General features: G+C 47.3%; 1 long non-coding RNA gene across 1 annotated transcript in view; it reads right to left on the bottom strand.

Moving 5' to 3' along the window:
- LOC134932702 (uncharacterized) overlaps positions 1–27773 on the bottom strand; it is a 96356-nt gene that overhangs the window by 50315 nt on the left and 18268 nt on the right. The window contains exon 2 of the long non-coding RNA XR_010179455.1: positions 23804–23899. This is a non-coding gene — a long non-coding RNA (uncharacterized LOC134932702). The remainder of the gene's footprint in view (positions 1–23803; positions 23900–27773) is intronic.

The raw sequence follows: 27773 nt of genomic DNA, 5'->3' as shown, positions 1-27773 counted from the left end.
ATGCGGTGATAATGGTTAGCGTTCACTTCTTTCCTAGCTTTAAATAGCGTAGGGATAACTTCCTCCGGAATTCCCTTTTCCTTCAGGATCCGGCGTTCAACCGCCATGCCGTCCAACGCAGCCGCGGTACGTCTTGGAACAGACAGGCCCCCTGCTGCAGCAGGTCCTGTCTGAGCGGCAGAGGCCATGGGTCCTCTGAGATCATTTCTTGGAGTTCTGGTTACCAAGCTCTTCTTGGCCCACCCGGAACAATGAGTTCTTACTCCTCTCCTTCTTATTATTCTCATTACCCTGGGTAAGAGAGGCAGAGAAGGGAACACATAAACCGACTGGTACACCCACGGTGTTACCAGAGCGTCCACAGCTATCGCCTGAGGGTCCTTGACCTGGCGCAATAGTTACAATATTAGTTACAATATTGTAACTAATAGTTACAATAATAGTTACAATAATAGTTACAATATTGCGCCAGGTCCTTGACCTGGCGCAATATTGTAACTTTTAGTTGAGGCGGGACGCCATCATGTCCACCTGTGGCCTTTCCCAACGGTGTACAATCATTTGGAAGACTTCTGGATGAAGTCCCCACTCTCCCGGGTGGAGGTCGTGTCTTCTGAGAAAGTCTGCTTCTCAGTTGTCCACTCCGGGAATGAACACTGCTGACAGTGCTAACACATGATTTTCCGCCCATCGGAGAATCCTTGTGGCTTCTGCCATCGCCATCCTGCTTCTTGTGCCGACCTGTCGTTTACATGAGCGACCGCCGTGATGTTGTCTGACTGGATCAGCACCGGCCGGTGTTGAAGCAGGGGTCTAGCCTGACTTAGGGCATTGTAAATGGCCCTTAGTTCCAGAATATTTATGTGTAGGGAAGTCTCCTGACTTTTCCATAGCCTTGGAAGTTTCTTCCCTGTGTGACTGCCCCCCAGCCTCGAAGGCTGGCATCCGTGGTCACCAGGACCCAGTCCTGTATGCCGAATCTGCAGCCCCCTAGAAGATGAGCACTCTGCAGCCACCACAACAGCGACACCCTGGCCCTTGGAGACAGGGTTATCCGCCGATGCATCTGAAGATGCGACCCGGACCACATGTCCAACAGATCCCACTGGAAAATCCTTGTATGGGACCTGGCGAATGGAATTTCTTCGTAAGAAGCTACCATCCTTCCCAGGGCTCGCGTGCATTGATGCACCGACACCTGCATACGTATTAGGAGGTCTCTGTCTAGAGACGACAACTCCTTGGACTTCTCCTCCGGGAGAAACCCTTTTTATACTGTTCTGTGTCCAGAACCATACTCAGGAACAGTAGACGCGTCGTAGGAACCAGCTGCGACTTTGGATATTCAGAATCCAGCCGTGCTGTTGTAGCACTTCCCGAGATAGTGCTACTCCGCCAAACAACTGCTCCCTGGACCTCGCCTTTATAAGGAGATCGTCCAAGTACGGGATAATTATTTCGGCCATTACCTTGGTAAATACCTCGGTGCCGGGGACAGACCAACGGCAACATCTGGAATTGGTAATGACAATCCTGTACCACAATTTTGAGGTAATCCTGGTGAAGAGGGTAAATAGGGACATGCAGGTAAGCATCCTTGATGTCCAGTGATACCATGAAATTCTCCAGGCTTGCAATAATCGCCCTGAGCGATTCCATTTCGAACTTGAACCTTCGTATATAAGTGTTCAAGGCTTTTAATTTTAGAATGGGTCTCACCGAACCGTCTGGTTTCGGTACCACAACATTTTGGAATAGTAACCCCGGCCTTGATGAAGGAGGGGTACCTTGATTTCACCTGCTGGAAGTGCAGCTTGTGAATTGCCGCCAGTACTACCTTTCTCCGAGGGCAGCAGGCAAGGCTGAGGTGAGGTAACGGCGAGGGGGAGTCGCCTCGAACTCCAGCCTGTATCCCTGTGATACTATTTGCAGAACCTAGGGATCCACCTGTGGGCAAACCCACTGGTTCCTGAAGTTCCCGAGATGCGCCCCTACCGCACCTGTCTCCACCTGTGGAGCCCCAACGTCAAGCGGTGGACTCAGAGGAAGCGGGGGAAGATTTTTGATCCTGGGAACTGGCTGTCTGGTGCAGCTTTTTCCTTCTTCCCTTGTCTCTGTGCAGAAAGGAAGCGCCTTTGACCCGCTTGCTTTTCTGAAGCCGAAAGGACTGTACCTGAAAATACGGTGCTTTCTTAGGCTGTGAGGAAACCTGAGGTAAAAAAAAATTTCTTCCCAGCTGTTGCTGTGGATACGAGGTCCCAGAGACCATCCCCAAACAATTCCTCACCCTTATAAGGCAGAACCTCCATGTGCCTTTTATAGGCAGCATCACCTGTCCACTGCCGGGTTTCTAATACCCTCCTGGCAGAATGGACATTGCATTTATTCTGGATGCCAGCCGGCAAATATCCCTCTGTGCATCCTTTATATATAAGACGACGTCTTTAATATGCTCTATGTTAGCAAACTATTATCCCTGTCTTAGAGTATTAATATTATCTGATAGGGTATCAGACCACGCTGCAGCAGCACTATTTATGCTGAGGCAATTGCAGGTCTCAGTATATAACCTGAGTGTGTATATACAGACTTCAGGATAGCCTCCTGTTTTTTATCAGCAGGCTCCTTCAAGGTGGCCGTATCCTAAGACGGCAGTGCCACCTTTTTTGACAAACGTGTGAGCGCCTTATCCACCCTAAGGGATATCTCCCAACGTGACCTATCCTCTGGCGGGAAAGGGTACGCCATCAGTAACTTTTTAGAAATTACCAGTTTCTTATTGGGGGAACCCACGCTACTTTACACACTTCATTCATTCATCTGATGGGGGAACAAAACACTGGCTGCTTTTTCTCCCCAAAAATAAAACCCCTTTTATGTGGTACTTGGGTTCATGTCAGAAATGCGTAACACATTTTTCATTGCCGAGATCATGTAACGGATGTTCCTAGTGGATTGTGTATATGTCTCAACCTCGTCGACACTGGAGTCAGACTCCGTGTCGACATCTGTGTCTGCCATCTGAGGTAACGGGCGCTTTTTTGAGCCCCTGATGGCCTTTGAGACGCCTGGGCAGGTGCGGGCTGAGAAGCCGGCTGTCCCACAGCTGTTTAACGTCATCCAGCCTTGTAAGGAGTTGACATTGTCGGTTAATACCTTTTACCTATCCATCCACTCTGGTGTCGGCCCCACAGGGGACGACATCCCATTTATCGGCCTCTGCTCCACCTCCACGTAACCTTCCTCATCCCACATGTCGACACAGCCGTACCGACACACAGCACACACACAGGGAATGCTCTGACTGAGGACAGGATCCCACAAAGTCCTTTGGGGAGACAGAGAGAGAGTATGCCAGCACACACCAGAGCGCTATATAATGCAGGGATTAACACTATAACTGAGTGATTTTTCCCCCAATAGCTGCTTGTATAAACAATATTGCGCCTAAATTTAGTGCCCCCCCTCTCTTTTTAACCCTTTGAGCCTGAAAACTACAGGGGAGAGCCTGGGGAGCTGTCTTCCAGCTGCACTGTGAAGAGAAAATGGCGCCAGTGTGCTGAGGGAGATAGCTCCGCCCCTTTTTCGCGGACTTTTCTCCCGCTTTTTTATGGATTCTGGCAGGGGTATTTATCACATATATAGCATCTGGGGCTATATATTGTGATATATTTGCCAGCCAAGGTGTTTTTATTGCTGCTCAGGGCGCCCCCCCCAGCGCCCTGCACCCTCAGTGACCGGAGTGTGAAGTGTGTATGAGGAGCAATGGCGCACAGCTGCAGTGCTGTGCGCTACCTTGGTGAAGACTGATGTCTTCTGCCGCCGATTTTCCGGACCTTGCTTCTGGCTCTGTAAGGGGGCCGGCGGCGCGGCTCTGGGACCGAACATCAATGGCCGGTTCCATGCGGTCGATCCCTCTGGAGCTAATGGTGTCCAGTAGCCTAAGAAGCCCAAGCTACCACCAGTTAGGTAGGTTCGCTTCTTCTCCCCTTAGTCCCTCGCTGCAGTGAGTCTGTTGCCAGCAGATCTCACTGTAAAATAAAAAATCTAAAATATACTTTCTCTCTAGGAGCTCAGGAGAGCCCCTAGTGTGCATCCAGCTCAGCCGGGCACAGGATTCTAACTGAGGTCTGGAGGAGGGTCATAGTGGGAGGAGCCAGTGCACACCAGGTAGTCCTAAATCTTTCTTAGCTGTGCCCAGTCTCCTGCGGAGCCGCTATTCCCCATGGTCCTTACGGAGTCCCCAGCATCCACTAGGACGTCAAAGAAATAGAATTTCTCTGTGACAAAACCGAAGATCTTGAAAACAGGGAAAGAAGATGCAATCTTCGCATTCGGAACATCCCGGAATAGGTCGCACCTCAGGACCTTGAACCATACCTGATTCGCTTGTTTCAGATGTTAGTCCCTGCCCTCAAAGATCAACCGTGTCACATAAAGCGTGCTCATAGATCTCTCTGGCCGAAACCCAGAGATGGCGACCCTCCCAGGGATGTGGTGCTGAAATTCTTATCTTTCAAAATTAAAGAACAGGTCTCAAACTCTAGCAGATCGATGTCTTCGAGGGGTCCCACTTACAGATTTTCCAAGATCTGGCTACATCTACCATCATTAAGCGTAGGGAATTGCGAGACACCACAAAAATCCTCCATGATAATGGATACAAGTACAAGTGGGGGTTCCCATTCCACTTAATTGCGATGTGAATGATCGCCCAGTTTTGGTGAGAGATCCTAAAGAAGGGACAGACCTATTCCACAGACTCCAGCTTTCTGAGTAAACAGAATGGTGGGTTATACCCTCAACTGCGCAAAAGGCTTCCTGGACACTACAACAGTCAAAATAAGTGTCTCCCCAGGACACTTGTGAACATGTGAATGCAAAGACAAAAAATAGACTGAGTTTGTTACCAGGCGCCACTTATACAATATGTCACAATGAAGATGCAAAATATCAGAGCATGGTACGTTCCTGATAATGAATCCGCAAAAGGTTCCTCCCACTGTTGCATGTATTGGTCTCAGCGCATGTGGAGAGAATTAATGAAAATCATCTACAGCATCTCTAACAGAACAGGGGAACATAGCATTGTTTTTCACTGTGTTTTATATTTTGTGTATGTCATTAAAACAATTACTGTACTACACATGATTTTCATTAATTCTCTCCACATGCGCTGAGACCAATACATGCAACAGTGGGAGGACTGGTAACAAACTCAGTCTATTTTTTATCTTTGCATCCAGCTTTCTGAGACCAGTGTCGGTTCCTCCTCTGGTTGTCCGCCCAGGTCTTGATTATGACCTTTCTGCAGGTAACAGGTGGTCCCCTTTTTGTTTATGTTATTCTCCCACACAATATCTGTTATACTTGGCCCGGGGTTTTTGGAATTCTTGTTTTTCCCAGTGACTGTAACCCATATTGTTCCTGTGTTCATTCTCTATTTCTGCAATACACCCTTTGTCTCCTGTGGCCGGGTTATACAGTGCTGGTGGGAGAAGGTAACGTTTAATTTCCTTTAGCTATGTCAGGGGTGGCCAACCAGTCAGAGGCAAAGAGCCAGAAAAGATCCATAGTAAAGGCGAAGAGCCACTATCATGCGTGCGCAAAAATGGGGGCGTGGCCTAGTTGTCGCAAAGCCACACAACATTTTTGTGCGCACACCTTTCGGTATCACATTTGTAGGAGTATGACCTTTTGTCATAACCCCGTTTTTAGTCATGTTGTACAGTGCCACATACATATAATGCCCCAGTACAGTGCCACATACATATAAAAATGCCAAAAAATGGGTGCCTCCACAGTGCCAGATAAACATATGTCCCCACAGTGCCAGATAAATATATGCCCCCAGTGCCAGATACACATGTCCCCACAGTAGCAGATATACATGCTCCCACAGTGCCAGGTACATGCCCCACAGTGCCAAATACATATATTCCGCACAGTGCCAAATACATGTATGCCCCCACAGTGCCAAATACATATATGCCCTACAGTGCCAAATACATATATGCCCCACAGTGCCAGATACACATGTCCTTACAGTGCCAGATATGCCCCCAGTGCTGGATACACATGTTCCCAGAGTTCCAGATACACATGCCCCCACTGTGCCAGATATGCCCCCAGTGCCAGCTATGCCCCCAGTGCCAGATACACATGTCCCCACAGTGCCAGACATGCCCCCAGTGCCAGATACACATGTCCCCACTGTGCCAGACATGCCCCCAGTGACAGATATGCCCCCAGTGCCAGATATGCCCCCAGTGCCAGACTGCCCCCAGTGCCAGATACACATGTCCCCACAGTGCCAGACATGCCCCCAGTGCCAGATATGCCCCCAGTGCCAGACATGCCCCCAGTGCCAGATATGTCCCCAGTGCCAGACATGCCCCACATGCCCCAGATATGGCCCAGTGCCAGACATGCCCCAGTGCCAGACATGCCCCAGATATGCCCCAGTGCCAGACATGCCCCCAGTGTCAGATATCCCCCAGTGTCAGACATGCCCCCAGTGCCAGACATGCCCCAGATATGCCCCAGTGCCAGACATTCCCCAGTGCCAGACACACATGTCCAAACAGTGCCTCAGCCCCCTCCCCCCCCCCCCCCCCCCCAAGTGCTGCTCACCGTTCTGCTGGAGGGGAGGAGAACGCAGCATGCGCCTCTCCTGCCCCGCTGACTCCAGCGGCGGTGTTTATCTTCAATTCGGCGCCGGCCTGTGAGCTAATCAGAGCTCGCGGTCCGGCAGCCAATCAGGAGCCTTAGCTGCTGGACCGCGAGCTCTGATTGGCTCATGGGCCGGTGCCGAATTGAAAATACCGCTGCCGGAGTCAGAGGGGCAGGAGACGTGCACGCTGCGCTTTCCTCCCCTCCCCTCACAAGCCGGAGACCTGCTGGCAGTGTGTGTCGGGTAGCGGTGGCCAGGTGCGGATCGAGCCGCATGCGGAGGATGAAAGAGCCGCATGCGGCTCGAGAGCAGCGGGTTGGCCACCGTTGAGCTAGGTTATCCTGTCATATTACTCTGCCTCTCAACCCTGTATCGTTGTTGTTATTGACTTATTTTTGAAAATGTATTCACTGTTCACCAGGGGTTAAAGTGAGCCGGAACGGGGCGGAACCGTGTTCCATCAGTTCCATTTGGAGATGGAACGCAGTTCTGCCTCCTCCGGCTCACCTAACCCGATATGTGCCGGCGCCGCAGGGAGATGCTGGGCGCCTGCTGAGATTATGTTACCAGCTACTGAGCTCCGGCTTCGGGCTCTGTCAGTGCGCGCTATGGCAGAGACGTCTTGAGGTCTGTCTCATAGTGCTGGGGAGCCGGACACCAGGAGGATCACAGCGGTCGGACGCGGGAGCGGGGCTTGGTAAGTATGGTGTGTTGTTTTTTTTTTTAAGTGTGTTAGTGGCGCGTCTACTGGGGGCAAGCTACAAGGGGGCAAACTACCGGGGGGCAAGCTACAGGGGGCTAACCACTGGGGGTAAGCTACTGGGGGCAAACTACAAGGGGTAAACTACTGGGGCGCATTACTACTGGGGGCATAACTACAGGGACTAAACTACTGGGGGCTTAACTACAGGGGCATTACTATTTGGTGCTAAACTACAGGGGGGCATTACTACAAGGAGGCTAAACTACTGGGGGCATTACTACTTGGGGCAAGCTACATGGGGCTAACTACTGGGAACAAGCTACTGGGGCCAACTACAAGGGGGCAAACTCCAGGGGCGCATTACTACTGGGGGCATAACTACAGGGGCGCATTACTACTAGGGGCATAACTACACAGGCATTACTACTGGGGGCATAACTACAGGGGGGCTAAACTACTGGGGGCATTACTACTTGGGGCAAACTACATGAAGCTAGACTACAGGGGCTAAACTACTGGTGGGCTAAACTACTGGGGTCATAACTGCAGGGGCTAAACTACAGGGGGCATTACCACTGGGGCTAAACTACATGGGGCAAACTACATGAGGACTAAACTACAGGGGCTAAACTACTGGGGGCATTACCACCGTGGCCAAAACGACTGGGGGCATTACTACAGGCAACATTACTACTGGGGGCAATACTATACAGGGGCATTACCATTAAAGGCATTACTAATGGGGGCATTGTAAAGGCAATACTATACAGGGGCATTACCATTAAAGGCATTACTAATGGGGGCATTGTAAAGGGGGCACTTCATAAGAGGCACCACTACTATGGGCTCTATATAAGGGGCACTACCACTGTGGGCACTACCAGTACAGTGGACATTGCATAAGGAGCACTACTACTGTGGTCATTGTAAAAGGGGAGCTACTGCTGCGGGCATTGTGTATTACCAGGGTGCTACTACTCTGGGCATTGTGTATTAGGGGTGTTACTACTGTGGGCATTATTACTATTGTGTGACCACGCCCATTTCTTTTTGAGGTCACACCCCTTTTTGGGTCGCACACCTACGGCGCGCGCAATACTTTTATTGCATAGGTGCTGGGGGGTGAGTTCCACCACCTCTCTAGGACCACTTTAAGCACTGCTGTTCATCAATGTAGTTTCTTATTGTAATCAATACATTTTGGTTCCGAGTGGATAATGTCTAGTCCACTCGCACTGTGATACCCCCAATACACTTGGGACTTACTTGAGAGCTACCCTACTCCCCTGGCTCTCTTTGTTTTCTTTTTTTTAATACTTAGTTAATTTAGTATAGCCCTCCCAACACCTGGAGCTAACCTGTTTCCCATTCCCCTGTGGGACCCAACTTTGAGAACCTAATCTTCTTTGGAGAGGAGTTACCTTGTTCACATTCTCCTCCCCCCCCCCCCCCCCAACAATCCCCCCTCCTTTTCAATAACGGTCCATCTCTAATTCTCTAGGTTATCACCTTTAGACTAGCTAAAGTGTCTGTAAACTGCTACTGACAACATGTCCTTATATGTGCTGTCTATGAATGTTAAGGGTCTGAACTCCCCCTACAAACGTTCACTCTTATATAAAATACTCAATACCCACCACAGGGACATTGTGTTCCTTCAAGAAACCCACTTTAAACACAGGTCTCACCCTTTGCTAGACTCTAGGCACTACCTCACCGTACTGTATACCTCACATACTTTAAAGAAGAATGGGGTGACTATTATGTTAAGAGCTTCAGTCCCCTCCCAGATCCTCTCTACTAATGTAGATAAGAATGGGCAGTACATCATTTTGGTTTGTCAAGTAGGTCCTCAGGTTATGAAACTGGTGAACCTATATGCCCCCAATACAGGTCAAAGTGGCTTTTTCCAAAAATTCTTCATAGAAATACAATCCCTTCGTAGGGGTATTCTTTTGGTAGATGGGGACTTCAACTCCATAATATCCCGAGTTGGACAGAAGTAGCCCACATCACTCTCCTTTAAACCGCCAACCCCAGGGGAATCTTAGGGAGGCACATGGCTGAGGCTGGCCTCTTCAACACATAGCGAGCACATTACCTGACTTCCAGGGACCATACATTTTTCTCTAACCCCCAAGGTTAACATTATGACCAACGTGTGGTCTGATCACTCAATAGATTTGGCATCCATCAATACTCTAGATTCCTCGGGTGGTCTCCCTACCTGGAGATTGAATGAGACTCTTCTCGGCAGCCCCCATTTTAAGGGCCATATCAGGTCCCATATAGAAGATTATTTTAACATCAATATCACTGACGACGTCCTCCTCTCCACTATTTGGGAAGCACACAAGGTTGTTGTTATAGAGGCGCTGATTCAATATTCCAAATATAGAAACAAGCAACAGAATGAGAGGATAGCAAATCTCACCTCTCAACTGTCACAACTTGAACAAACTCATAAACTGTCCCATTCTTCACATGTCTTTAGTCAGATTCAAAGTGTTAGAGGGGAACATTGATCTCTCCTATCAGAACGTACAGAGAAATCCCTTAGATACATGAATAAAAAATTCTATGAAAAAAGTAACAAAACTAATTGACTATTAGCGGCCAATCTTAGATCAAAGAAAGCCTTGCAGACTATCCTGGCACTCAGTGTTAGGGTCTCCTGCTCTGTGCTGCCACGTCGTCATGGCAACCGGGAGACAAGTGCTAGCGGAGTAACCTGAGCGTAGCTGATACTCCGGTTCGGGTCTTTTGCTGTGCAGTGGTTACAGGCTCTGTGCACGGCAGGGGATCCGGTGCTGGTTTTTGTGCTCACAGTCTGTGAGGTCTGAGTGGGGCGTGGACAGCACCTGCTATATAAACCCTCTTCTCAGGTTAGGCAGATGCTGCTGAATCTTTGTTGGTTAGTCAGTTCCTGAAAGCTAGCTAGTACTGTGTAAACTTTGTATTTGTTTGTTGCTTACTGCAAATAGGCCTTGGGATTTGGTATTACACTCTGCCAATCCAGACCAAGCAGTAAGACTGGAGTCAGTCGTTTAACCTGCTGGGGTTCTTTTGCTACTCTGTGAACCTAGCAAGTTTGCGGCTGTATTCTCAGACTTGCCTGCCAAAATCCTTTCTCACTGTGCAAGGTGTTCAGGTGTCAGTTTAGTGGCAGTAAGCTGAACCAGTGCACTGCAAGTGAGGACTAGGATTGTGGAGACTCTCCTTGTGTCTATTATTCCACCTCTGACCAAGGAGTTTACTGCCACACCCGTTGGTAACCCTTTAGGGTTTTGCTGTTGCCCTTAGCAACAGCATTTCGGGTTCTCTACGTATTAAATCACAACATCTCGCTTCTTTCCATCTGAGCATTCCTAATACTAGGGAGACACCCAGTTTCTTAGCCTTTGGGCTTCTCTGTTCACTTTGTGTTTATTTTGTTACCCTATCACCTTCTATGTATGTAATGTCATATTCCCCAGTCTGTCTGTGAGTTCATTTGTTTTGCATCCCTCTCCGTTCAGACACCAGTACATTCCTGCTGGCACTGGTGTGCATAACATATTCAGCAGCCTAATACTCCTGTTGAAATTTTGTGGGAATATGGAGCATACCCCTCAAAATACTTTGCAACAGGTGGTCGATCAGGTGCAGGTCCTGACTCGACAATTTAATGATTTGTCCATTAAAATGCACACCTCGCAGGCCGCTGGCGGAGCTCCCGCAGCAGCAGTGCCTTCAGGGGTTAAGGAGCCAAAAGTAAATCTCCCGGATCGTTTTTCTGGAGATCGCTCGCAGTTCTTTTGTTTCAAGGAGAGCTGCAAGCTATATTTCCAGTTTAGGCCTCAGTCTTCTGGGTCGGAGATTCAGCGGGTGGGCATAGTGATTTCCTTGCTACAAGGAGACCCACAGGTCTGGGCATATGGGTTGCAGCCTGACTGTCCGTCGCTTAAAAGTGTTGATGCTTTTTTTACGGCACTGGGCATGTTGTATGATGACCCTGACAAGACGGCCTCAGCCGAGGCTCAGATTTCGATCCTTAAGCAAGGGCGAAGGCCAGTTGAGGTTTATTGTACGGAGTTTCGGAGGTTGGCCCATGATACCCAGTGGAATGACCCAGCCCTGAGACACCAGTACCGAAGAGGTCTTTCTAACCAGTTAAAAGACCAACTGGTACAATATCCCTTGCCTGATAGCTTGGATCAGCTCATGCAGTTATCCATTCGGGTGGATAGACGGCTGAGAGAGCGCAGGCTTGAAAGGGAGACCGAGGTTTCCTTCTTTCCCAAGGGAACCTCAGACTCTGAGGAATTTTCCGAGGAGCCTATGCAGATTGGGGCTACCTGCCTCTCCTCGCGTGAGAAGACGCGGAGGAGACAGCAGGGGTTATGTTTGTACTGTGGGAATAAAGGTCATGTGGTAGTATCATGCCCAGAAAAGCCGGAAAACTTCAGGGCCTGAGGGTGATGGGAAATATCCTGTCAGGCCAGAAGTCAGAATTTCCCAAGAAGACTTTTATCATTCCGGTGACCTTGAAGATCCTCGGTCAAACTGTCAAGACTGAGGCCTTTGTGGACAGTGGGGCCGACGGGGTTTTTATGGACCGCCAATTCGCCCTGAAACACTCTGTTCCCTTAGTACCCTTGGCATCGGAAATTGAGATTTGTGGGTTAAACGGGGAACCATTATCCCAGGGTAAAATTACCTCTTGCACTAGCCAGATTTCTTTGTTTATTGGAGCCACACACTCTGAAAAATTGTCCTTTTATGTGACTGTCTGTACTTTTGCCCCATTGGTGTTGGGGTTACCCTGGTTAAGGGCCCACAATCCTCAATTTGACTGGGTCTCTGGGGAGATTCTTAGTTGGGGTACTGATTGTTTCAGGAGTTGCTTAAGCCTTCCAGTCAGGCTTTCGCAGCTAAGTTTGCCAGGATTGCCAGGATGTTATGCAGATTTTGCGGACGTGTTCTCCAAAAGAGTTGCAGAGGTACTACCTCCCCATCGCCCCTATGACTGTGCCATTGATTTGTTGCCGAATGCTAAGCTTCCCAAGAGCAGGTTGTACTCCCTGTCACGTCCTGAGACTCAGGCTATGGCAGAGTACATTCAGGAGAACTTGGCTAAGGGATCTCCAGTTGGGTCGGGGTTCTTCTTCGTGGGTAAAAAGGACGGTTCGTTGCGACCCTGCATCGACTTCAGGGAATTGAACCGTATCACGATTAAAAACTCATACCCACTGCCTCTCATTTCGGTCTTGTTTGGCCAGCTTCGTACTGCCACCATTTTTTCTAAGATTGACCTACGCGGTGCGTACAATCTAATCCGAATAAGAGAGGGGGATGAATGGAAGACTGCCTTTAATACCCACTCAGGGCATTATGAATTTTTGGTGATGCCTTTTGGGCTCTGTAATGCCCCGGCAGTCTTCCAGGACTTCATGAACGATGTGCTCAGGGAATATTTGGATAGATTCTTAGTTGTATACTTAGATGACATCCTAATCTTCTCCCATTCCCTGGAGGAACATCGGAAGCATGTACGCTTAGTCCTCCAGAAACTCAGAGACCACCGGCTTGGGGCGAAGCTGGAGAAGTGCGAATTTGAAGTTCAGCAAATCGCATTTCTAGGATATATTATCTCCCCAGAAGGTTTCCAAATGGAGGGTTCCAAGGTACAGGCAGTCCTGGATTGGGTGCAGCCCACTAGTTTGAAGGCGCTTCAGCGTTTTCTGGGCTTTGCGAATTTTTATAGACGATTTATCGCTGGATTTTCGTCTATAGTGGCGCCCTTGGTGGCACTCACTAAGAAAGGGGCGGATGTTGCTCACTGGTCTTGTGAGGCCAAAGCGGCTTTTGCCCGTCTCAAAAGGGCATTTGTCTCGGCCAAGGTGCTGCGACACCCAGATCCAGAGCGTCCTTTTGTGGTGGAGGTGGATGCCTCTGAGATGGGTATTGGGGCAGTGCTCTCTCAGATGGGGGTGTCTGATAATCGCCTTCATCCCTGTGCTTACTTTTCCCGTAAATTTTCGCCTGCCGAGATGAATTATGACGTGGGTAACCGGGAATTGTTGGCTATTAAGGATGCACCCGAGGAGTGGAGACACTGGCTTGAGGGGGCTAAGTTTGTGGTCTCAATTCTCACCGACCATAAGAATTTGGCATATTTAGAGTCAGCGAAGCGCCTCAATGCCAGGCAGGCACGATGGGCTTTGTTTTTTGCTCGCTTTAATTTTTTGATAACATATCGCCCTGGGTCAAAAAACATCAAGGCTGATGCGCTCTCGCGGAGTTTTGCTCCAATCCAGGAGACCACCGAGGAGCCATTGCCCATTGTGTCCCCATCATGTATTAAAGTGGGCATTACCAAGGACCTCTTGTCATTAGTCCTTAGAGCACAGGAGCAGGCTCCTCCAGACCTTCCGGTAGGTCTTTTGTTTGTGCCTCCTAGGTTAAGACAGCGAGTGTTCCTGGAATTCCATGCCAAGAAGTCGGCAGGTCACCCGGGTATTGCCAGAACTCGGGAGTTGCTATCTAGGGCGGTGTGGTGGCCCTCGGTGGCTAGGGATGTGGATCAGTGGGTTCGGGCATGTGACATCTGTGCCCGAAATAAGACTCCCAGAGGGGTTCCTATTGGCCCATTACATCCACTCTCTATTCCATCTAAGCCATGGACCCACATTTCAATGGATTTTGTGGTGGACTTGCCCAAATCCTCGGGGATGACAGCCATCTGGGTTGTCGTTGACAGGTTTTCGAAGATGGCGCACTTCGTTCCATTGGTTGGGCTGCCATCGGCCAGACGCCTGTCTGAATTATTTATGCTGCATGTTGTGCGCCTCCACGGGTTGCCACTTGATGTGGTCTCTGACCGCGGATCCCAGTTTGTGGCCAAATTCTGGAGGGCATTTTGTTCCGATCTCCAGATTTCTGTCAGCTTGTCGTCAGGCTACCATCCGCAGTCTAATAGGCAGACTGAAAGGGTGAACCAGTCCTTGGAGCAGTTCCTCAGGTGTTATGTCTCCAAGTGTCAGACTGACTGGGTTGCTCATCTGTCCATGGCGGAGTTTGCCTATAACAACGCGGCTCACTCTGCTACAGGGATCTCTCCCTTCCTTTGTGTGTATGGGCATCATCCTAAGGCCAATTCTTTTGACCCCCAGGACTCCACGCCTGGTGGTTCCTCTGTGGTTTCGGTCCTTAGAGGTATTTGGAGGAAAGTGAAGAAAGCCCTTGTGTCTGTGTCATTAGTGACCAAAAGGGTTTTTGATAAGCGGAAAAGACCCTGCAGCTTCAAATTAGGAGACTTCGTCTGGTTGTCTACCAAGAATTTGAAGTTGAGACAGCCATCTCATAAGTTAGGCCCCCGGTTCATCGGTCCTTATAAGATCACTAGGGTTATCAATCCGGTGGCATTTCAGTTAGATCTACCCCGTTCTTTGGGTATCAATAAAACATTTCATTGTTCCCTTTTAAAACGGGCGATTAGTAATCCTTCTTCCAGTGGAAGACCTTCCCCTCTTCTGATACGTGGCCAGAGGGAGTTTGTTGTTGAAAGGATTCTTGACTCCAAGATGGTTCGGGGTCGGCTGTCATTTTTGGTGCACTGGAAGGGGTATGGCCCGGAGGAGCGGTCGTGGGTGCGCAGTTGTGATCTTCATGCCCCCAGACTGTTACGCTCTATCTTCGTGCAGTTCCCCGATAAACCCGGTGGTAGGGGTTCTTTGACCCCTCGTCAGAGGGGGGGTACTGTTAGAGTCTCCTGCTCTGTGCTGCCACGTCGTCATGGCAACCGGGAGACAAGTGCTAGCGGAGTAACCTGAGCGTAGCTGATACTCCGGTTCGGGTCTTTTGCTGTGCAGTGGTTACAGGCTCTGTGCACGGCAGGGGATCCGGTGCTGGTTTTTGTGCTCACAGTCTGTGAGGTCTGAGTGGGGCGTGGACAGCACCTGCTATATAAACCCTCTTCTCAGGTTAGGCAGATGCTGCTGAATCTTTGTTGGTTAGTCCGTTCCTGAAAGCTAGCTAGTACTGTGTAAACTTTGTATTTGTTTGTTGCTTACTGCAAATAGGCCTTGGGATTTGGTATTACACTCTGCCAATCCAGACCTAGCAGTAAGACTGGAGTCAGTCGTTTAACCTGCTAGGGTTTTTTTGCTACTCTGTGAACCTAGCAGGTTTGCGGCTGTATTCTCAGACTTGCCTGCCAAAATCCTTTCTCACTGTGCAAGGTGTTCAGGTGTCAGTTTAGTGGCAGTAAGCTGAACCAGTGCACTGCAAGTGAAGACTAGGATTGTGGAGACTCTCCTTGTGTCTATTATTCCATCTCTGACCAAGGAGTTTACTGCCACACCCGTTGGTAACCCTTTAGGGTTTTGCTGTTGCCCTTAGCAACAGCATTTCGGGTTCTCTACGTATTAAATCACTACATCTCGCTTCTTTCCATCTGAGCATTCCTAATACTAGGGAGACACCCAGTTTCTTAGCCTTTGGGCTTCTCTGTTCACTTTGTGTTTATTTTGTTACCCTATCACCTTCTATGTATGTAATGTCATATTCCCCAGTCTGTCTGTGAGTTCATTTGTTTTGCATCCCTCTCCGTTCAGACACCAGTACATTCCTGCTGGCACTGGTGTGCATAACACTCAGAAGTGATATGAATGCCCTTAGTTCCGACCCAGGATCCATTAACAAATTTTTCTATAATTATTATAAATCGCTTTATAACCTTGCAGAGCCCGCGGCAGGCCCAAATATACTGTCCGCGGTAGCCCAAGACTATTTAGACACATTCAACCTCCCTAAACTCTCAGACTTCATTATTAGCAAACTGAACTCCGCCATCTCAGTCAAGGAATTTGACGCGGCCATGAAAACTCAGAAACCGTCCAAAGCACCAGGCCCAGACGACTTCCCAGGTTAATTCCCCCCCCCCCCCCTTCCCCCCCCCGCCTGGTCGCTGTCTTTAATAAAATAAGGTTAGGTGAATGTTTCCATGCACATTCACTAAAATTGGTGATTATTGTATTGCCCAAACCGGCAAAGGATCCAACTAGTTGCATGAGTTACAGGCCGATTTCACTGCTTAATGCAGACATTAAGCTCTTTGCAAAGATTCTTGCACTCAGGTTGAATACATACTTGGTCCAATTGATTGACGATGACCAAGTTGGGTTTGTCCTAACTAGACAGGCCCTCGATAACACGAGGTGGATGATCAACTTGATCTCATATATTAATAAACACAAATTGCCATCAATTCTTCTATCATTGGACGCAGGGAAGACCTTCAACCGCCTGTCCTGGCCTTTTATGTTTCAAAGCCTGCTGTCCTATGGCTTTTGCGGGTCCTTTTTATCTGCAGTGCAAGCTCTATATCACAATCCCATGGTGTCTGTCTCGACCAATGGACTTTCCTCCCCCACTTTTAGTTTAGGTAATGGCACTAGGCAAGGGTGTCCTTTATCACCTCTGCTATATACCCTAAGCATCAAACCTATGGCAGCCCACATTCAGATGAACCCTGACGTCAAAGGTATTCCTAATCAAGGCTCCCAATATAAAATTTCTCTTTTCGCAGACAATCTGCTGCTCTCCTTGTCTTGCCCTCAGACCTCGCTCCCTAACTTGCAGGCCAAACTTTCATTAATTGGAAGTCTGTCAGGACACAAGGTTAATAGTACTAAATCTGAGGCACTAGCATTCCATCTCCCCCTTGACACTATGAAGCTCCTAGAAATAAATTTTGAGTCTGGCAGCCGAAGTCCATCAAATATTTAGGAATTCAAATCACAAAGCACTATGACCAGTTATTCAAGGCCAATTTTATCCCACTACTGCAAAATATTAGAAAAGATCTAGCTAAATGAGATCCCCTGTGTATTTCATGGACTGGTAGAATTAATTCAGTCAAGATGAATATTCTGCCAAGGCTGTTTTATTTAAAACCATTCTCATTGTAGTCCCAACCTCCTATCTCCGTTCTGTGCAATCTATGTGTGGTAAATTTACATGGTCCAACAAAAAGCCCAGACTTCGGAGAACTTGTCTCTCTAAATCAACAACTGCTGGGGTCTTAGGTCTCCCTATGTTTGAATGGTATTTTCAAGCTACACAACTGAGCCACATCGTAACTTGGTGTCACGCTCGGGGTAAGTTGGGGTTCGGACAACCGAGTTTTGGCTGAAGGGACAGCTGCCTGTGAGGAGAGTAAACGAGGTGGCTGTATGTAATTCCTCCTCATGGGGTGGAGGCCTTACTAAGCGCTAGCATTGGCAGGAGAACGTAAAGAAAAGGAGGACTCCGTAGGGAAATAACTGTAGTCTTAATGAATAGCAGGCTTTACACGAGTATTGGAGAAATTGAAGAAACTGGATGAAAGAACTAGAGTCTATGGTTTAATGGCTTGAAGAGTAAAGCTGAAGAACTCCGGTAAAGAAGAACTGAAAGACTGTGGTTTATGATTGAAAGACGAGGCTGAAGAACTTCAACTTTGAAGAAGTGGAGACTGTGGTTTGTAATTGAAAGACGAGGCTGAAGGACTTTGACTTTGAAGAAGTGGAGATTGTGGTTTGTAATTGAAAGACGAGGCTGAAGGACTTTGACTTTGAAGAAGTGAAGACTGTGGTTTGTAATTGAAAGACGTCCGCGGGAACCACCATTAGCATCTGAATCTACTCTACAACCTGGGACCCTGTGAGCGCTTCTGCGAGTGGCGACGGACTTAGACGGCAGGACTGCAGCAGCGTTAGGTAACCGATAGATGAGAGCAACCAGGACCAGGGCACCAGAAGCAACCTGGGAGCACAGAGCTGGAGAACCTTTCACTAGGAGGTAACTTGAAGCACTGGCACTCTCCCTCTGGCCCAGCCCCCTTTTGTAAGGGGAGGTCACACAGGATTGGCTGAACACAGACTGGGAACCTCATTGGCAATTCTCTGGTCTCCAACATGGCTGCCCCCAGCACAGGAGACATACTCAGCTGTAGCACACAGCTTAGCCCAGCTCTGGCCTCTGACACACCAATGCTGTGTCACCACTAGAGGACTCCACCGCAACGATCCCCACTCCAGACCCCGGCCATCAGAAGCCGCACACCTGTACTGGTGGACTAGCCGCCAGCAGCTCCCTGCCACCGCTGCCGCGCCAACCACCGGGACGGCAACCCCCGGGAGCACCCGCCGGCGGCAAGGCTCAGGATCCTGACACTTGGCACACGCCTGGGGGAAATTAGGAACTGGGTGTCCCTGGAGAGCGACCTAATTAATCATTAATTCCATGGCTCCCCCCACATTTGACACCAGCCTTGGTTCCTGATACTCCTTGTGTCTACTCTGTTCTGAAAGTATGGGACAGTTTGAATAAGAAACTCAAATTAGCACCTTATCCCTCCCCTCTGACCCCTCTATGGTGTCATCCCCATTTCTCTATGGGTAGTGTGTCTTCCTACATGCGCCCATGGGTTGCAGCGGGTATAACTAGGCTTTTACACATATCTGGAGAGTTTGCGCCACAATCTTTTTATGCTTTACGTGAGAAATACGATATACAGGACGCCAGATTGTTTGACTATTTGCAGATTACCAGCTTTATGCAATCCTTAAGTAAGTCTTCTAAATTTAGATGACCAAACCCATTTGAATAAATAATGTATTTATGACCCAGGGCGTAAAGGTGTTATTTCTATTTTATACTCTCTTCTGGCCAACTCCTCCGCCCCCAAGGAAACATCTGAATTGGCCTGGGAACAAGATTGAGGGAACAAGAGGAGTGGTCGGATCAGATGATCGATCACCAAAACATCTATAAATACAAATTTTAAGGAAAATGCCTTCAATGTCTACTTGAGGTGGTATATGGTACCTGAAAAAATCCATCATATCTTCCCATCGAGTCCAGGTTGAATACATTCAGATGAACCCTGACGTCAGGGCCTGGGAACAAGATTGAGGGAACAAGAGGAGTGGTCGGTGATCAGATGATCGATCACCAAAACATCTATAAATACAAATTTTAAGGAAAATGCCTTCAATGTCTACTTGAGGTGGTATATGGTACCTGAAAAAATCCATCATATCTTCCCATCGAGTCCAGGTTGAATACATACTTGGTCCAATTGATTGACGATGATCAAGTTGAGTTTGGGTTTGTCCTAACTAGACAGGCCCTCGATAACACGAGGTGGATGATCAACTTGATCTCATATATTAATAAACACAAATTGCCATCAATTCTTCTATCATTGGACGCAGGGAAGACCTTCAACCGCCTGTCCTGGCCTTTTATGTTTCAAAGCCTGCTGTCCTATGGCTTTTGCGGGTCCTTTTTATCTGCAGTGCAAGCTCTATATCACAATCCCATGGTGTCTGTCTCGACCAATGGACTTTCCTCCCCCACTTTTAGTTTAGGTAATGGCACTAGGCAAGGGTGTCCTTTATCACCTCTGCTATATACCCTAAGCATCAAACCTATGGCAGCCCACATTCAGATGAACCCTGACGTCAGGGCCTGGGAACAAGATTGAGGGAACAAGAGGAGTGGTCGGTGATCAGATGATCGATCACCAAAACATCTATAAATACAAATTTTAAGGAAAATGCCTTCAATGTCTACTTGAGGTGGTATATGGTACCTGAAAAAATCCATCATATCTTCCCATCGAGTCCAGATTTATGCTGGAGACAGCGTGGCTCCAGGGGCTCCTTTTTACATGTGTGGTGGGATTGCCCTGTGATTAGTTCTTATTGGAATAGCATTTTCGCCGTCATCGGTAAAATTCTCCAGACTCCTACTCCTATTGGACCCTTGCATGCTTTGCTCTGCAAACTGTTGGAAAGAATTTCTGGACCCCCGAGTAGACTTTGCATTCACATCCTTAATGCAGCTAAGCTTTTGTTAGCAACACAGTGAAAGCAACCTGCAGCTCCATCTTTACAAACTGTTATCAATAAAATTTGGTTTGTTGCATCAATGGAGTACATTATTGCCTTACTTCACGATTCAGTGAACAATTTTTTTTAAATTTGGGAACCATGGTACCTTTACGTCCATAGACAACTGCTGGGTAACCTGTAAAAGTTACTTCTAATTTAATTTTAACACCCCCTATTGGCACGAGACTGGCTACTTTACTAGCTCCTTTAATCTGCCTTATTCTCTACAGCATAGGCTTTAGCGGTATTGCCCCCCCCCCCCCCCCCACACACCTTTCTCCCCTCTCCTAATCCCTCCCCTCGCCCCCTTGTATAATCTGTTTATTGTTTCTATTTTCTTTGTTAATTTTCCCTCAAAAAATTTGAAAATTAAGTGGATTTGACGTCTACATTGATTGTGTTGTACTTTAATGTTTACCGTTTTTTGTTACACACTGTTGTACTCTGTCAATTTGTTCTTGGCTCTTGTATATGATGTATACTTTTGCTCTACACTTTTACAAATAAAGAGTTTAAAAAAAATGAGAAGTAGAATCTGATTGGTTGCTATAGGCAACATCCCATTTTAAATAGAACTTCCATCTTAGTAAATTTACCCCTAATTCTTTAAAATAAAGTCCATGTGGCCCTCTCACCATATGCAATCTGGCATCCATGGAAAAGTGGTGCACGTTACAGAATTTTAGCCTCCTTTATAGTCACTCAAATGCTCAGAGTGAGAGGACCAGATGCAGGGGGGCTAAAACAGAGAATTTGCCCCTGCCTTAGGGTGCTGTGTCGGGGGAAAACATGGGAGTGGGGGGTGGTTTTGCATGCCCCTGTACTGCTCCAAGAAGTGCAAAGTAAATATAATGCATCCAGGCTAGGGCCACTGGGCAGGTCTGGTACAAACGGGAGTGAGTGAATAGATGAGTAATGCTTCTCTACACCCTCTGGAAATTGAACAGGGAAAGTGACACGAAACAATAATGGTAGAATATAGTCAGTCAATACACACCAGTAATATGGACCCTCTGCAGGTGATGTCTGGAATAGAACACTAGAAGCCTACAGGCAGAGACCGGTACAGCCAATGTGCACATGCCGATCCCATTTTGCGCGTGCTGGATAATGCAATCACATCGCATTGATACGAACGCCTCTGCCTGATTGACAGGTAGAGGCATCGTGTGGCGGTCGTGGCGTTGGAAGCGGGGGCGTGGTGTCGGAAATTGGGGTGGGTTCGGAGCGGCCAGGCTGCGGAGACAGGGGGCGTCACTTATTTAGCAATGCGATCGCAATTGAATTGTGATCGCATTGCTAACCACCATTAGCATGCTGGGCGGCCTTGCCCTGTAACTGCAACTGAAGCTGAATAAGGCTCTAAGTCCGCAGGAAGGAATGTACAGGGTTAAGACAGTACACAGGAATATGCAGGCTGAAGCAGAGAAGCCCACTGGTGTAGTGATGGAGTAACATGTACTACAGACCAGTAGTGATGTGCACTATGAAAACTGTAGATGAGACTAAACAGCAATATGAAATGCATTCTGGTGTAGCTGGGAAGCTTTGAGCACAATATGGAATGCAGTCAGATACACTATTGTGCACAATGGAGTGTGCACAGGACAGACATAAGTGATGGAGTCTGAGGTAACAGCTGATACTTGGGACACTACTGTAACACACAGGACACTGAAAGATGCTCGGAGTTTTCGCTGGTACTTGAAGCATAACAGGAACAAACTGGAGACTGGAGGTAGTGCTTAATAGTACTCGCTAGCACTATAAGTAACCCAGGTATATAATGGAGTCTGGTAGCACTCAGCAGGACTGTCCAGCACTTCAGAAATACACAGGTGACTGTGACTAGTGCTCAGCAGGACTGACTGGTGCTTAAAGAAACACAGCTTTACACAGGAGACTGTGATTAGTGCTCAGCAGGGTTCACTAGTGCTTGAAGCTTTACAGGAAAACACAGAAGACTATGATAGCGCTCAACAGGAACAAAGCAGTCGATGGATAATTGAACTATGGAGCCAAACTTTGGATACTGCAGACTGGAACTTAGCTGGCAAGATACAGCAGAAGTTGTTCTGGCAATAAGTAATAGCCAGGGAGAGACTTATATAAGAGACCCTGGCTGCTGATAGAGTAACTGGAGTCATGTCCAGGGAATCAGATCTAGGATTGGAAGAACAGAGGTCAGCTGATCTGAGGCATGATGGTGGCACCCATGTTTCAGCAGCACCAGCTCTACATGAAGGAAACAAATAACAACTGGCAGCAACATACTGTAGCATGGAACACATCCAGACATTTTGGGAAGCAGGTGCAAGGCAAGGAAGCAACAGTGCAAGGTAAGATAACAGGACAGCCAGTCCGGCATGTGACAGCCAACCTATGCAAGGATGAAAACTCCCAAACACTGGCCAAAAGCAGGGGGATGGGCCTGATTTTTTTCAATGCCCCTTCTTACTCTCTATTGCAGAATAAATCCATTCCCCATACTTAATAGAACATTGTAGAGATCCTAATCTTAAAGACTAATCTGGAGGACTAGTAACGTTAATTAAAAAAATATTTTCACGGTTACTAGTTACACTGTCACTTACTTGCAGCCTGGAAATGCACACTGGAGATGCAGAAAAATGGTTGTAAGGATCACTATATTTGAACTGGTGCAAACAGGAGGGCCAGTTAGAATATACAAACTCCATGTTGGTAGCTTCTCATTGGTCTGCGGTCAACCCCATAGGCTGCATGCAGAAAACCAGTGCTATACTACGGAAAAGGAGGGGAACCATGAAAGCTTATTTTTATTGGCTCCCATTAAGTGGAAGGAGCAGGTAAGTGAATTAGAAACAATGCTCAGCTTCTAATGTACGCTGGCAAAAGCAGAAAGATTTTATTTGTACTGCTCAAATGGCAAAACATTAATATCCATAATAAGGGTACAATACACAATCTGCTAAATGCTCAATCCTGAGACATAACCTTTACGTGTTCTCCACATGTCTTATATAATTATACACACACACTTAATATAATTCAAACATCCAACAGCCACTTCCATATAGTAACTATGCCCTATGCCTCCACAAATATTCAGCATACACGAACAAATAGCACATAAAATTATCAGTATCCCGGCATTCAGAATACTGATGCCAGAATAACGACATTACTCGAAATTCCGACATGGATCTAAATGCCGACGGCGGAACAGTCTGCCAGGAGAACGCACTGGTAAGACATGGCGGGGGGGTTAGGTTTAGACAGTGGGGGAGGGTAGGTTAGGCTGTGGGGGAGGGTTTAGTCTGCTGGGGGGAAGGGGTGGTTAGGATGAGGCTGCCGGGATGAGGGTTAGGTAGGTTAGGGGTTAGGGATAGTAAATTTACCACTTAGGTGGTGGGATCCTGACCATCGGGATGCCGCTGTCCGTATTCTGATACCCGGCATCCCAAGCACCGGGATCCCGATACTATCCCTAAATGAGCACTTTAACACGTGTGAAACACTCACCAGAAGCAGGATGCATCACCCTGCTGGCAGCTCCATCTTGTGATGTCACATGTTTAGCATGGTCCTTAATGGATGACATCACCATCACTACAGTACCTAGTGTAAATAACAAACTAAATTTAAAAAAAAGAGAGCTGCATAATCACATGGACAATCCCTAACATATATCTGTGTTCTACAATGCCTGAAAAATTCTAAGTACAGTATACAGACAGCACCTAAATGTATCTATATGAATATACTGGCAAAGAGATATAATATAATAAATTGCTCATATATAATAATGAGCAAATATACATAATGCTGTAACAAATAACATATATATGTTCTGCTTACATGACAATATATCAATCTACTGTCAGCAGTACATAAAAAAACAAGCAGCCTCAACTATTTCTACTTATGAGATCAAATCATAGGAAGCATTTTTTTTTTAACTCAAATGTTCATTTAACTCCTGTGTTGCTAAAGTTTGCAGTCTGTGAATCAGCGTGATTCACACTGCAACAAAAGTTTAGATCAATTTATCTCCCTTATGGAAGATGGAATATGATATACTGTATCATGCGGTACCTTATAGATAGTCAGTTATGACTTGCTTGTACAAAATGTGTAGCTTTTTAGCAGAATTTGTAATCCTTTGACTCGCATGCTGTGGGCCGCCCATCGCAGGGCAAGGCATGCTGCAATTAGTTCGTGGTCACAGAAATTAGGGAAGCCTCCTGCCAGTTGACAGGCAGAGGCGTTTGCGGGGCGGGCCCTGCACATACGCCCGAATCGTTAATGTAATTATAGCGGTGGAGAGAGATAAAGTACCAGTTAATAAGCTCGTAACTGCCATGCTACGGGATATTTGAAAAATGACAGAAGCTGATTGGTTGGTACTTTATCTCTTTATCTGCCCCTATCATGGATAGATTGGAATGGCCTGGTGGTTGTATAGTAAATTCAGCTCACCTCTTGCTCCAACAAATGTGTAAAGATCTTTATTGGCAAATTTGTGGTTCAAATTTGGATAGTTTTAATCATTTGCATAACTTCTGTGGTATAGCACTGACAAGGTTAGGTTTTCCAGCACTTCCTTTAACTTTGATTTACTATTCGATTTGTGTAAAAAACGAGAGTTATGGTAGCCTTCCATAGTTAACGCTCTTTCTTCTAAGTTCATAGGGTCCACAAGGAATACATCGGGTTATATGAGGTGGGCAGAGTCCGGGCACCAACACCAAAGCTTTCAGCTATGCCAGATGCTTGGCTCCTCTCCCCTATAACCCCGCCTCCAGGCCAGGCTAGTCAGTTTTGTCACCAAGTCCAAAGTAGAAAGCGGAAAGGAGAGAAAAAACACCATTAGGCACACCAGAACATACTCTCACAGACAGGAGAAGGTAACCAGCGGCCAATGCCATACAAACCCAGAGACACCAGGTGCGTCAGGGTGGCCGCCCTGTGGACCCTATGAACCAATGAGAGTAAACTACTGTAAATCTACCATAACTCTGGTTTTCTTCTGCAGAGATCATAGATTCCACAGGGAATACATTGGGATGTCCCAAAGCAGTATTCTAAGGGAGGGGATGCACCTGAGAGGGTAGAAGAACCCAGTGTCCAAAGGAAGCAACTTGGGAGGTGGAAGTATCAAAGGCAGAAAACCTTACGTGTGAATAGAAGACCACTTAGCTGCCTTGCACAATTCCCCACGACCAGGCCCGCCATCAGGGGGGTGCTGTGGGCACAGCTGTCCCGGACTCGGCCACTCTAACAGAGAAGGGAGGGCCCGGGCTACTCATGCCGCTGCCCGCCGCCATCCGTACTCCTGCCGCCATCCATCCTCGGCTCCTGCAGGCTACTGAAAAGTCCCTCTCAAGATGGCTGCCGCCTCAGAGGAGACAGTTATTAAAGATACTAGAGGAGGCTCCTTCGACGCGGTGGTCATTTTATGACCACGCTGCTTGAGAACGGCTAACAAAGCCGGCTTTCAAAGTAAAGTGGACCTCTTCAAATTTGATCGACGCCTCAAGCTTAGAGAACATTTCGGCAAGACTGCTACCTCTACGACCAGCACACCAGTGTATAAACCATCGATGTTTATACCACAGTCCTTCAACTGCAATACCAAAAGCTTCACGGGACACATGGAGCATGTTATGGAACAACAGTGCCTACATAAAAGTAAGGCTGACTATAATTTAACCCTCTCTGAAAGAAACGCTCTCAAAAATTTAGGGGCATACCGTGACATAGTCATCCGCCCTGCAGATAATGGCGGGGGCATTGTTATACAAAATCTGGACGACTATACTAAGGAAATATACCAGCAATTATCCGACATTCACGTTTACGAACAACTTGCCTCAGATCCCTCTCAAATTTTCAAAAAAGAGGTTGATGAGATTCTTCTTCATGGCATGGATATGCATTTCATTGATTCCAAAACCAAAGATGCTCTTACAGTTGAATGGCCTAAAGTGCCAGTACTTTACACCATACCCAAACTCCATAAAAATCCTGCAAACCTCCAGGCCGCCCTATCATTGCGGCGAGGGACTCTCTTTTTTACAACATTTCCAGGTATCTAGACCATTTTTTACAGCCTTTAATTAACCAAGAAGCTTCTTTCCTCAAAGATACCACCACATTCATCTTGTGGTTACAACAACTTTCACCTCTACCAGTGAAACAGCTCATGTGCACTATCGATGTCGTGAGCTTATATACATCAATCCCACAAGAGCACGGCATTGAGATGGTTAAAAGGTACATCAAGGACCATCCGCTGTATACTGGACCTGATGTGGAATTCTTCATCCAACTCCTACGGTTAACACTGATGCGTAATTATTTTACCTTTGACGGAAAGTTCTTCATTCAACGCTCAGGCTGTGCTATGGGCTCTTGCGTAGCACCAAGCTTCGCGAATATTTATATGTTTGCAGTAGAAAAGGATTTCTTTTTTGCAGATGATGCCCGACGTCAGCGGATCACTGGGTACACGAGATATATAGACGATATCTGTCTATTCTGGAATGGGACACAAGAAGCATTCCTTGCCATGATAAAAGACATCAATGATCAAGATAGTCCCATCAAATTCACCACCACCAGCAGTTTTGAGTGCATACACTACTTAGACGTCACAGTAACACAAAAAGAGGACTGCACTCTGCACACCTCGATGTACTTTAAACCTACTGACCGTAACACAGTGTTACATGCAGCCAGTCACCATCCACCTTCTCTAATCAAAGGTCTCCCATTCTCACAGTTTTTGAGAATTGTCCGTATATGTAGTGACCCTATGGACACCATTGACCAAATTGATAAGATGCTCATCAAATTCTTGGCACGTGGTTATCATCCTCGAGCACTGAAAACAGCCAAACAAAAGGCTCTTTCCATCTCTAGACAACTGGCATTGCACAAAACCAATCCCACGGCCCGTGAAGATCGTATTGTATGGACTCAACAATATACCACCTCCAGTAATGCGTTGATGAAATCTGCAAAAAATATATGGCCCATCGTTTCAAAGGACCGCAGTTTGCCAGCACTGCATGATACTACTATCCTACCATCATTCTTTCGTGGAAGAAACATCAAAGATGTAGTGATCCATAACGATATTAGCCAGCATACTACCATCCCAGCCACTCACTTCCTAAGCAGGAAGGGTGGCAATTATCGTCTGGGTTGCACCACCTGCAGCTTCTTGGAGACTGGCAATACCTTCTCACATCCGAGGTCGGGCAAAGTATTCAAGATATTACATCCAGTTACATGCACCACAAGATTCGTGGTGTACTACATAAAATGCCCGTGCAGTCTACTATATGTGGGCAAGACCACGAGACAAAAGAAGGAACGTATGACCCAACACAGGTCCAGTATACGTGCAGCCTTGGAAGGCAAAGATTGTGACCAGCCAGTCGCTCGCCATTTTAGGGATCTACACCACAACCTATCTTCCATCAGG

This window comes from Pseudophryne corroboree, chromosome 6 (assembly GCF_028390025.1).
Source record: "Pseudophryne corroboree isolate aPseCor3 chromosome 6, aPseCor3.hap2, whole genome shotgun sequence".
NCBI classification, from domain to species: domain Eukaryota; kingdom Metazoa; phylum Chordata; class Amphibia; order Anura; family Myobatrachidae; genus Pseudophryne; species Pseudophryne corroboree.
Note: the sequence above shows the minus strand (reverse complement) of the source record. Positions and strands in the feature narration are given on the sequence as shown.